Raw genomic sequence first — 10,545 nt, forward strand, 5'->3', positions numbered from 1 at the left:
CAAACTCCTGGCCGTAAGTGACCCACCCGCCTCAGCCTCCTGAAGTGCTGGAATTACAAGCATGAGCTACCATGCTCGGCGAAGATCCTTATGAGCTCATTTATTTATTTATTTTGAGACAGAGTCTCATTCTGTTGCCCAGGCTGATGTGTAATGGCATGATTTCCCCTCACTGCAACCTCCACCTCCTGGGTTCAAGCAATTCTTCCTGCCTCAGCCTCCCAAGTAGCTGGGATTGCAGGTGCCCGCCACCACGCCTGGCTATTTTTATTTTTATTTTTTGGTAAAGATGGAGTTTCGCCATGTTGGCCATGCCGGTCTTGAACTCCTGACCTCAGGTAATCCACCCATCTGAGCCTCCCGAAGTGCTGAGATTATAGGTGTGAGCCACCGTGCCCGAGATCTCTTTTAAAGAGAAAGTGTCACATTTTGGGCCATTCACCTGTTGATGGTTTAAATTGTGAGTCTTCTGGCCATGGCTGATTGAGCTCCCAGTGGAGACAGGACCTGTGTGTGTGACTGGAGGCTCGGACCCTGTTGTGTCTGTGCTGTTGGCTGTCTGCGTCTGGCACCAGCCTGTGGCTGTTCCCTGAGAGTCAGTTCGCAGGCTGCCTCCTCGCGGCGCCTTCGGAGCCTTGTGTTGGGAAGACGGGGCTTGGAACATGCCCCCGCCCCCCTCCTTGCTGCAGGCCCCCAAGGTACTGAGTTCGTCAGAGGTTAACGAGGTGTTGCGGGGACAACTTCTGCAGCCACTTGGAGAAGTGTCCTGCTGAGGGTGCGGTGATGTTCAGAAGCTGCTGGCTGGGTCTTTCTGAGTGTGGCTTGTTAAGCAGCGGCAGCATTTCCCAGAGCGCCCGGTGGACTTGGGTGTGATCTGCAGAGGCGGCTGCTGGTTGGGCCTGGAGTCTGGGGCAGAGGGAGTGCCCTCGGTGCACCTGTGAGGACCTGGGGCTCCGAGTCGGTACCTGGGAGCTGTGGGGCTCGGGGGCGGGACGTCCTTAGCCTCTGTGTGAGCACTGACCGAGATGAGGCAGAGATACATCTGTGCGGGGTGCCTGGCCCCTGCAGGAGTGTTGAGGGTTGTATCTATAACCTGTCATGTGGCAGAAGGAAGACGAATCTACCATAAGCGGCTGAGGGGATGCCCTCCCTGTGCCATGCGTCCCTGCAGCCCTGGCCTGACAATCCTACAGGGAGCAAAATGTGCAAAGGGGCACCTGTGTGAGCCTGCGGGTCCACGGTGCCACCCACCCCCATCTGCCCACACCATAGGACGGAGCCCTGGGTGCACTGACCAGGCCCTTGCTGGGGTAGGAGGCAAGGGTCAAGCACGGTGGCTCTGTGGGCTGTGGACTCACGGACAGATGTGCTGCACGCCCACGCTCTGCTCTTAGCTCTGCCTCCGGTCCGTCCCGGCAACAGACCTGGGGGCGCCCTGCAATCCTCCACGTTTGTGATTGGGCACGGGCAGAGAACATGGACGAGATAACCAAGGGGATGGTCTGAGAGCTGCGGCCCTGCTGGCCCCTTGTCCTGGCTTGGCATGGCTGGGTGGGAGAGTGGTAAGGCCAGGCCTGACTCCTTGGCTGGGGTGTTTTGTGCGTTTGGTTCTCAGCAGGCCGGCCAAGAGGAGATGGAGCAGACAGATGGGTGCTGGGTGGGCCCGCCGCAGCTTTGTTTTAAGAACTGCACGGTCGGCGGAGTTCCAGGGCCTGACCCTGAGGCTGTGTCCCTCTGAGAGCATCCTGTCCCCTTCCCTGTAAAGGACCAGGTGCTGTCCTCACTCACTGCCCCTCTGAAGAGAGTCCCCTGCCTGAGTCGTGGCTCTCCTGCCCTTCCCAGCCCTGTGGGAGACCCTGACTACGTGGCAGTGGCCTGGGGTTGGGAGGGCCTGACCCGTGTCTGTGAGGCTGGCTTCCTCGTTCCCACCGTGTGCAGAGGAGGGTCAGGCCTCCTTACACCCCTCATGAGGGTCCCACAGGGGTAGAGAGGCGGGTGGGGACAGAGCTTGGAAGAGGTGATAGGGTGTGGCCAGAAGGCTGTGGGGGCGTCATGGCAGGAAGGGAAACCTTCTGAGAGGCCACTCTCCCAGGGCCGTCAGGCTATGGAGAAGCACAGGCCCTGGGTTCAGAAAGCAGGAGGCGTATGAGGTCTTAGGTCTGGAAGGCACTGGGGGATGCAGAGTGGGGAGAACTGTGGGGTACAGGGGACAGTCACGGGAGAGGCGGTGCTGGCAGCTGCAACCTGCGCAGTATGTCTGGGGCCATGCCCCAGGACAGCCCCACCAGTCTGCTGAAGCGCCCGGGGACAGGGCTGGGTCTGTAGACAGGCGGCCAGGCAGCTGTGGGAGAGCAGGTGCGCTGTGCATGGGGGGCTCACGGCACTGGGCAGAGTCCTCTGGGGAGTAGGCGCCAGGGCTGGCCGTGCCTGCTCGGGTGGGGCCCATGATGCCCAGCTGCCATCCCCAGGGCTCCTCCAGGGTGACAGGGGGCCCCCAACCCCCGACTTCTCCCCTAGCTCCACAGAAGGAAGCAGTTGGCTCCGTCTGTCACTGAAGGCAGCCCTGCCCGGACAGATCCAGTTTCCCGAGTCCTGGAGGGTGGCCCCAGGGTGGCCGCTGGTCACCACGTGGGCCAGGGAGGCCCCTTTGGCCGCCTGGGGACAGGTGCTCTGTTGGCGGGTTAGTTTTGGGTGTGGGGGTGGCAGGCTGGGGTCCTTTCTCACAGTCTCACTCCCTCCTGCCACAGCCAATCACAGCACCACTCCCAGCATTATCCCAAGAATTCTGGGGCCGTGGGGTGCTGGCGGTGAGTCTGGCGTGGATGTCCAGCTTTGTTCAAGCTGGCTCTGGCCTTCTCTGCCTGGGTGAGCTTGTGCCCCTTAACCTCTGAGCGTCCCTTCCACCTATGGAAGATGGGGCTCATCTGACCCGCACTGATGCAGGACAGAGTCCAGGAGACAGGCTGGAGTGCCGCAGTGGGGGCCACCCAGTCAGGGACATGGGGACCCTCAGGGTACAGAGGCCCAGGGCTATGGAAATCCCAGGGCTGGAGACCCCTGGGGAATGGGGAGCCCCTGGGAAAGGCCTCCCCTCGCTTCCTCCAGCACCCCCACCCCTGGTTCCAGTGCTCCTGTCTCCCACCCTTTAGCTGGCAGGCCTGGCTGAGCCCCTGCAGAGCTGTGTAGCCTGTCCCTCCCTGCCACCGCTCCTCCCGACCCATGCTATAGCCGGAGTGGCCTTGGTAAGCCGTCCTCCCAGCCCTGCCTGTTTGCCGAAAGCTGGGACTCCTCCTTCCTGGACCCCAAATAAGGGCTTTGTGTTCTGGGGTCAAACCAGGCTGGAGATGCCCCCATGGTCCAGCCGCTGCCCCTTGGCTGGTCTGCCCCAGGGTGTGGCGTTGGGGACGGCACCCCTGTGTCCTCCCTCTGTGGAGTGCCTGAAGGCTGTGCTGCTGTGCGGGCCCGGTGCTGTGCCTGCTCCTGCCCCTCTAGGTCCCTGCTCCCCAGGAGGGCCATGGAATGGCGGGAGGGGTCAGGGAGGCTGCTGCCGGCTTTTCTGGGTGTTTTCTTTGGTGGCAACTTTACAGATTCCCATTCCTTCCCCGCCTGTCCACAGCCCTGAAACGGTCCAGGACTCAGCATCTTTTCAGATAAATTCTCGGCTGGGCCAGCCTAAAAGGGGCTGAATTTCTGCTTTTCATTCGGGTCCTCCTGCGCCCTATGGAGAGGAAGGTGGAGTCCAGGGCCTTGGGAGGGGTTCGGGGGAGCACCCACAGCTTCTGGGCCAGAGGTGTGCCTGCCTGGGGCCACACAGCAACGGTGAGGATAGGTAGGACTCGGGCCACCTCACCAACATCCCTTCCATATCCAGCACAGAGCCCCTCCTGGATAGGGCATGAGTGGGACCCAGGGAGGGGGCTAGTCAGTGTTCGGGGAGCCTGGCCACTGCCCTCCCTGCTGGCTACCTTGGAAATCTCCGTGGCATTCCAGATCGCGTGCACGCGCGCGCGTGTGTGTGTGTCAGGGGCTTGCTCTGACATCCAGGCTGGAGTGCAGCAGTGCGATCACAGCTGACTATGTCCTCAAGCTCCCAGGCTCAGGTGATCCTCCCAACCTCAGCCTCCTGAGTAGCTGGGATTCTAGGTGCACCACCAGGCCTGGCTAATTTTTTAAAATTTTCATAGAATCAGTGACTTACTATGTTGCCCAGGCTGGTCTTGAACTCCTGGCTTCAGGGGATCCTCCTGTCTCTCCCAAGGTGCTCGGATCACAGGCCTGAGCCACTGTGCATGGCCTGGGTCCTTGAGGATCTCACCAGACCCGCTCACTGCTGAGTTTTTTGCTTGGCGTTCGAGGACTTTTGTGGTTTGTCTGAGTTTCCTCTCTGGGCAGTTTCAGATCCTCTTGTGTCTAAGGCAGGCTGTCTGCTCACTCCGACTTTCACCCGACTGGCAAGGGTGGCCTCTGCCTCTCTCTCTGCTGGGCCCGGCAGGCAGCGCCTGTGGGCTCTATAGCATGGGCTTCGTGGGCAGCTGAGTGGGAGACCCGGGGAGGGAGGTGGGCCCCAGGGAGGATCTCTGAGCCTCCGCCGCCTCCTTTGGGAGATGGAGCTCCATCCCTGTCCTGTGGTGCCCGGGGGAGAGCAGCAGTAGCACATCTGTCTCCCCAGGCCTGTCCCCAAAGGACCCACAGCTTCCCTGCCACGGTCCCAGGGACGGAGTGCGTTTGCTGAGGATGAGACTGCTGCTGCGACAGGCAGCTAATGGCCGGGCTGCCTTCCTGAGGGGGCCTTGCCCACACAGCAAAGAGCCCCTCAGAGCGAAGCAGCTGCCAGCAGGCTGTGTGGGAGCCCCTCACCACAGGAGGACTGAGTGGTGAAATTAGTTCTCCTGCCCTGTCTCCCACCCTGTAGCTGGCAGGCCTGGTTGAGCCCCTATACATGCTCACAGACCCTTCAGGTTCACGTTCTAGCACACTGGCTTCCAGCCCCGCCAGTGTCCAGGGTCCCTGTGAGCCCTGGCGTGGGCCCCCGCTCCCCGAGAAGAGGAGCAAGAGTTTACCCCCAGGAGACCACACCCTCTTCTGCTGCACATTCCCGCAGGGCAGGTACGAGGGGTGAAGGAGGGATAGCAACACAAAGGTTTCATGTGTCTAGACTTTAAGGCACTGGGGTCTCTGGCACTGCTGCCTGCCTCCAGCCCAACTCACTCCACCTGAGTCCATCTGCCCCACCCCTGCCCCACTTCCTCACGGGAGTCTCCTCAGCTTCCTCCCCATCCCATGAAGGTGGAGAGTGGGTGCAAGGCAGAACCCTGGACCCCACAGTTGCTGTGAGGACACAGCATGCAGTGTGTGTGTTGAGGAACAGGGTGCTGGGGGCCTGGGGAGAAGGGAGGTGCGCCCTCTTCCCTCTGAGAAGCGTCCGCGGGCAGGGGCAGCTCTGGGCTGGCCCGTTTCTTCCAGACTCCACTCATTTTCACCCCTCATGTTATCATGAAGCAAATTCCAGACACGTGTAATTCATAGAACTTTCAGTCCAAGTCTCTGAAAGATGAGGACTTTTGAAAGGTTATAACTACAATGCCACCACACCCTCGATACTAACTCTGGTTCCAGAAATACAGCCAGTGTTGAATCAGTGCCCCTTGACTCCTCCAGCAGGCTCTGCCAGCACACCAGCCCAAGGCACACAGCCTCCAGTGCCCAGCTTTGCTTCACACCCAGTGCCACTGCCTACACCAGCCGTGGGGCCTAGGCCACCCCTTCCTGAACTGTAAAACGGAGCCCTCTTTGGCCACCCGCCCACCCTCCCTCTTGGTGACACAGTGGGCTGAGCGAGGGACTGAACCCTTTACAGCTGATGCAAGGCTGCCCGTAGTTTGAACCTGTGTATCTGCAGAATACCGGGTTTGATTTGTGATGTCATCTCAGACCCTGGGGTAGGGGTGCGTGTAGGAGAGACACCTCCACCCCCTGGGGAAACGCTCCCCTTGCAGGTTTGACTTTCTGAAGTCCAGAAAGTTGACAGTCACGATAGGAGTAGAGGCAGGTGACACGGAGTGGTCAGACTCCGGCCTGGGGGGATAGGGATATAACAGTGAGGGGCTGGTCCCTGGCGTCCAGACATGATCCTTCTGTTTACTTTGTTTCTGGGAGCTGGGAGAAGTAAAGGCCATGTTTGTTTTGGGCAGATGTGTTCTGAATGTCCAACACTGCCGGCCACGCTCCCAGTGTTACCTCTGTTCGTCCACGTGGCACCCTGGAGTGATGCAAGGTCCTCCTCCCTTTGCTGCGGCCCCGGGTGACTTGGGATCTAGGGGCACCTCCTTTTCTCCCCAGCCAAGGGGGCCCATGGTCACACCCAGTTCTAGCCGCTGGCTAGGACGTCCCAGCCCCCAGAATGTCCTTGCATGAGTGAAGCTGTGGCCTGTGGGGGGCATGACTTTCATGCCTGCCCATGGGCTATGGTGGGAAGCACTCGGCAGATGACGGCCTTACTGAGCTCTCCACACAAACCATCTCTTCACTCCACAGCGAGGTCAGCCGGGGCTGGAGAGCCGGGCCGTGGATCCTGGTGTGCCGACACCCAGGCGCTCCATGCCTCCCTCACAGGGCCTCTGTGTCTGGTGTGCGGACCCCGTAGTGGCCCCCTACCGCCTTTCTGCATGGCCTCTGTGTCTGGTGTGTGGACCCCGTGGGGGCCCTGCAGTCAGCCCTTTTGGAGTCTCCACCGAACCTTGGGTTCTGGAGGGGCCTTGTGGCTGGCGGCTGGTCCTGCCCTGGGCTGCCTTTGTGTCCTTGCTGGCCGTTGAGGGTGGGGGAAGCAGGAGCGCCTCGTTCCGTAACTGCCCAGCGTCCTCTTGCTGTGTGGCCGCCTGCAGGCTGAGGAGCCTGGGGTAGGAAGCCCAGGGTCTTGATCCTAGGCTGTGCCTCCACTGCCCACTGCTGAGTGCTTTGTGTCCCAAAGCCTCTGCGCTCAAGTGGCACTCCGGAGGTAAAGGAGGAAGGGGCCTCAGCTTAGTCGTCTGTACATGTGCGCGATCATTCTGACCTTGCAGGTTTGTTGTGGGGATTGCGGGGGTCTCGGCATCAGTGAGCTGAAGGGTTTGTGGCCCTGGCCGACCACCTGTGCTGTTTGTGGTGTTTTCTCCACTGTCTGCTCCCAGCCCACCTCACCCCGCAGAGGAGCCGCCGACGTCTGGGCCAGAGGGCGGAGGTGGGGTGAGCGTGGTGTGAAAGCACCTGGCTGTCCTGCTTGTGCGTCCTCTGGGGTGCTCAGAGGCTGGGGTAGGGTGATCCCACCACCGTCCTTCTCTTGTTGGAACCTCCACGTCGATTCCTTAGTCCATCACTGATTTTCAGCTGGCCTGGCCGGTGTCTGTTTCATTGTAATTTCTTTGTGGAAGCCTCAGTTGCCTTTCACATCTCGGGATGGGGCCCCAAGCTCCCCGCACAGACGTGGAAGGTGCGTGGCTTTGGTCGGGAAGCTGTTTGCTTCATCTCCTTTCTGCGCAGACGTGGAAGGTTCGTGGCTCTGGTCGGGAAGCTGTTTGCCTCGTCTCCTTTCCGCCGCCCTAGGGGAGGTCTTTCAAGGTGGTCTGCAGGTCGCCCTGGTTCTTTCCAGCGTCCGTGTGGGGCTCCCTCACACAGATGCCTTCGGGTTTCTTCATCTTCTCTATCTGGACGGTGGAGACACCGAGGGTGGCAGAGCCAGGCGCTGGCTGAGGTTTTTGTCTGTCCACCCACTGCACTTGGAGGGAAGGCGTCTGCGGACGGGACTGGCCTTCAGCCCCAGAGGGGATGATGTGGTGTGAACGTGCTGTGGACGGGGACCTGAGGCACTGAGCCCGTCTCAGCCGTCCCTCCCCCCAGGACCCTGGGAGTCGCACACTCTCCCACAGGGAGGGTCACCCTGGGCTCTCACCTGACTCGTCTTCTGGTCTCGTCTTGCCCGGCGTGGTCCTTACCAGGTGGTGGGTCTCAGTACCTGGTAGCGGAGAGGGCTTGAAGGGGATGCCACCCCTTTGCCCTCTGGCTGCCCTCCCTCCCCGCCCCTCCCACTGGCTGGTGCCAGGCTGCCTGGGGGCTCTGCTTCTGTGCTGAGGGCTTCTTGGGGAGGCAGGGCCACTTGTCATGGCATCGTGTTGTCCTCAAGTTTTTGCAAAAATCTGAGTGTGTATGGGGTAGGTGTCTCAGAGGGCAGGTTGGTGTTCCAGGAGAGGAGAGGTGAGGTCACCATACCTCGCCACCGGGGGTGGGGCAGTCGCCTGCCAGTGTGTGCCAGGGGTTTTTTACACGGCACCCCTCAGCTTCCAGGTCTTGTTGGGGTCGGTGTGTTTCTGCCAGGTAGCGGAGCTGGAGGCGAGCTGCACCCTCAGGGCCTGTCGTGACCACTGGCATTCAGTGAGCGCATGCTGGCACCAGGCGCAGCCCTAGAGCTTTAACCACATTGGCCGGGATTTCCCTGGCAGCACCAGGAGGGCTCCTGGGCTGGGCCTCGGGCGGCTCTGCAGTGGCTGGTGGGCTTGTGCCAACCAGAGCCCAGGGCGCCCCTCCCTCTGCCTTGCTCAAGCTCACAGTCCATGGCTGGGCGGGGCTGCCTTCCCCACCCAGGACGAGGCCTGCACTCCAGTGTCCGTGGCCAGAGCTGGGCTCCTACTCAGCCTCTGGTTTGGAACAGTGGGCGAGTGGCTGGAAGTGGGTGGCTTGAAGGGCCTCGTCTGGCCAGGCGTTGTGTCCCGATGGCAGCAGAAGCAGGCCCCCACGTTGAGCTGTGACCGTCTATCCTCATGCTTGGAGGAAGCTGGCCTGCAGCCTGGGAGCCTTCGTTTGTCCCATGACCACTCCCACACCCCCAAAGGTCAGTTTCAGCCCCATTTCCTGGCTCCTGGGCCTGTGCAGCAGCAGTGGCTACTGGGAATTTCCCCCCATGACCGACACCTGGGAGCCGACATCTGGGCCCTGGGAGGCGGCAGCAGCACAACCTGGGCCTTCTGTCGGTGCTGCCCGGCAGTCTCAGCGGAGCTGCGTGTGGTGCTTGGTGCCCGTCACTGGCGTGAGCTCTCTCTGTGCCTGACTCCTCCACCCTCAGGAGCCTCATGGGGAAGTGGAAGGACCAGGTCGTGTGGCTGGCCCCAGCGTCTGTGCTGCCTGGGGCCCAGCAGAACGGGTGTTCTGGGAGGTACCTGGAGACCTTGGGAGGGCAAGAGCCTGCTGCTGTCCAGGCATTGAGGGAGGGCTGCAAGTCACAGGAGACAGGACACAGGTCTCAGGACTCGGTCACTCTGGGTCGCCCCAGGCCCCACCAGCCAGGGTGGGGCTGGACTCACTTTCACTCTGAGTCACATGGAGCTCCTGGGAGGTTTTGAGCAGACCAGTGACTTGATCTGACTTGGTTTTAACAGGATCACCCTGCGGTACGGGCTAGGCGGTCCTTGCGGGGCAGAGCAGGGAGCCCTGCTGGGAGGGCTTCATGGAAATCCTAGCAAGTGGTGGTAGCGAGGGGCAGTGCCGCCACCCTCTGGCCTGGGGCAGCAGGAAGAGAGGCGTTTGGGGGACCCCAGGTTTGTGCCCAGCACAGCAGCTCTGTGACTGGGGTGAAGACACAGAAACCGGTGCAGCTGCCCTCCCCACCAGGGTTGCGGCCTGGGGCTGTGAGCAGCGGCTTGGTGAGATGGAGGGGCATGGAGGCACCCACTCACCCCAGGAGGGCGTGGAAGAGGTTGGGTATGAGGGGCTTCCCTGGATGAGACCTTGGCACAGGTGGGCGCTCCTGGAGTTGAGACATGTTCTCTCGTGCGGGCATGCTTGGTGGGTGAGCTGTGTTGCGTGTAGCTTTGAAGCCCTTTCCACTCTGGGGTGGGGTGGGAGGAAGTGAGGTTGCCATGCAGGGTGCTGACAACATTGAACATCCAGCTTGGGGAGGGGCTCCTGGTTTGCATCATTTGCCCATTGCTGGGGTGTAACTGCCAACCGGGGCAGATTTCAGGAGATCAACCAGATGTCAGCCAGCTCACAGACTTCCCCTAGTCTTGACTGTCTGCCCCGAGCATCTACAAGTGGCTGGTTCTGGGGCCGGAGCCGGCTCCTCCCATGGCAGAGCTGCTGCCTGGGCTCCGAGGGGAGCCTGCAGCCCTGACCTGTCTGTCAGTTATACGAGCGGAGGAAAGGCTCAGATGGCAGCAAGGTACGAGGCTGAAGTTGAAGTCCCAGGCGCTGGGTTAGAGCTCTTCACGTCTGCCCCACACCTTTACAGGTAGACCCGGGGCTACACCGCAGGGCCCTGGCCATGGTTGGAGGCCTGCATACATTCTCCACTCTGCAGCGTTCCTGTGGGTGCTCTCGACTGTCCGTGCCCACCTGGGACACGCAGGGTGGCGGTGGCCTCTTCCTGCCAGCCCTGCCTGTGGCCAGCCAGTCGGGGCCAGGGAAGCCCCAGCATCTTGCATGTACAGAGCTCCCCGTGGTCAGCTGGGGTGTGGAGGTTGGCAGGGTCTGAGCCGCCGCTCCCATCTCTCTGATTGGCCGAGAATCAGGCCGGGTCAC

Source organism: Mandrillus leucophaeus, unplaced genomic scaffold (genome assembly GCF_000951045.1).
Source record: "Mandrillus leucophaeus isolate KB7577 unplaced genomic scaffold, Mleu.le_1.0 Scaffold398, whole genome shotgun sequence".
NCBI classification, from domain to species: Eukaryota; Metazoa; Chordata; class Mammalia; order Primates; family Cercopithecidae; genus Mandrillus; species Mandrillus leucophaeus.